Raw genomic sequence first — 2,325 nt, forward strand, 5'->3', positions numbered from 1 at the left:
CGGGAGCGTCCTGTGCAGAACGATGAAGCTCCGCAGCGCCATCTGCTGTATTGTAATTGTAATGACCGTGGAGTGAAGCTACTGGAAGCGCTGCAGCCACCCAGCTGTATTATACGACTATTGTGCTAAACGGGATTGGAAGATTTACCTGATCGGGCGACCAAAATACAGCCGATCTCTGGTGGAGTTGTTACAGAAGTGACAAATAAAGTATTATTAATTGTGTCTTAAGCGGATTTATTATTATTTTATGCCTTGGGCCCCCTGCACACGGGCGGAAATTCCGCGGCGGGATGTCCTGCAGAATTTCCGCCCGTGCTCGCCTGCATAGGACTGCATTACAATACACAATCCTAGGCAGATGGCCGCAATTTGTCCGCGTGAAAACACACGGAAAAAAGATTGTGGCATGCGCTATTTCTGTGTGGTTCTCGAAGAGGCCAGCGCAGAAATGTCAGTCGTGACGAGCCGGCTCCGTGCCGCGCCGGCGCATAGCAGTGACGGAAGATGCGGGAGCGGGTAAGTCTTAGGTCCCTGCAGGGGCGCGGGTCCGCATTCCGCTGCGAGAATTCTCAGAGCGGGATCCGACCCACCCGTCTGCAGGCGGCCTCAGGGCTCTTTCCCACGAGCGGATATATGGCGTTTTTAGCTTTTCACGCCTGCTCCTTATAATTGCTTGAATGGGCGTTTTACGCGATCACAGCCAGCGTTTTATTGTCCATTCACACGACCGCGAGCTCCGTTTTTAGTGAAAAATGTGAGAATTCCGCTGGAAAACCGCAGTTGTGGGTCTCGGAGCGGCCGCGCCACCTGCATTTCTGCTGCGGCCATCTCTTTCCATAGTCAGGATAGAGGCCGCTGCGGGAAGAAGAAAGTTGACATGCAGCGTCTTTAATTTCCGCACTGCATGGCATTTCCTCACCCTTTTTTGCAACGGATTGGCCGCAGCATGTGGATGCGATTTTTGCAAAATCTCGTCTACTTTGCTGGCTAATCCCGGGTTTAGGAGCCGCGGGCGGACAATCTGCAGGAGAAAACCAATGTGGCTCGACAAGACGGTACGAGGGGCAATAAACGAAAAGAAGAAAGCGTTCAAACTACTAAAGCAACAAGACAGCGAAGAAGCGCTAAAATCATACAGGGAAAAAAACAAAATATGCAAAGATACGATCAAAACTGCCAAGGAGGAAGCAGAAAGACGGATCGCAAAAGAGAGCAAAAACAACCCGAAGCTATTTTTCAACTACATTAACAGCAAAAGGATTTGCAGGGAGAGCGCTGGCCCTTTAAAAAACAATGCAGGAGAAATCATTGATGATGACGAAGGGAAAGCAAATCTACTAAACAGTTTCTTCTCAAGTGTATTCACCAAAGAAAAGGAAATGCCACACGAGATGCAGGGGAATAAAACGAACCCCTCACAAAATATCTCATACCTAACACAGGAGGAGGTGCGAAAGCGTCTAAAGAAAACTAAAATTGATAAATCGCCGGGCCCAGATGGATTACACCCAAGGATACTAAAGGAACTAAGTGACGAGATAGCTAGGCCGCTATACCTATTATTTCTAGACACTATCAAGACCGGAGTAGTACCATTGGACTGGCGCATTGCCAACGTGGTTCCAATTTACAAAAAAGGGAGCAAAAGTGAGCCTGGTAACTACAGGCCAGTAAGTCTCACTTCAGTAACGGGAAAAATTTTCGAGGGGATTTTGAGAGACGCCATCGATGAGTACCTCAAGAAGATTAAGGGAATAACTCCTCACCAGCATGGATTCATGAAGAGTCGCTCATGTCAGACAAATCTGATCAGCTTCTACGATGAAGTAAGCTCTAAGCTGGACCGGGGAGAATCTATTGATCTCGTATATCTGGACTTCTCTAAAGCCTTTGACACCGTGCCACATAATAGGCTAATATACAAAATGAGGCAGCTCGGACTGGGCGAAAACGTGTGTAATTGGGTAAAAAATTGGCTCAATGATAGAAAGCAGAGGGTGGTAATAAATGGTTCGTACTCTGATTGGGCCACAGTCGCTAGCGGGGTGCCACAGGGTTCAGTATTAGGCCCCATTCTGTTCAACATATTTATCAACGACCTGATAGAGGGGCTGCACAGCAAAATATCAATATTTGCAGATGACACAAAACTATACAATATAATTAATACAACGAAGGACAATGTACGGCTACAAACGGACCTGGATAAGCTGGGGGCTTGGGCAGAAAAATGGCAAATGAAGTTCAATGTTGAAAAATATAAGACTATGCACATGGGCAGGAGGAACGGATGTCACAAATATTCACTTAATGGGGTACCGC

The sequence above is a fragment of the Eleutherodactylus coqui genome, chromosome 13 (genome assembly GCF_035609145.1).
Source record: "Eleutherodactylus coqui strain aEleCoq1 chromosome 13, aEleCoq1.hap1, whole genome shotgun sequence".
NCBI classification, from domain to species: Eukaryota; Metazoa; Chordata; class Amphibia; order Anura; family Eleutherodactylidae; genus Eleutherodactylus; species Eleutherodactylus coqui.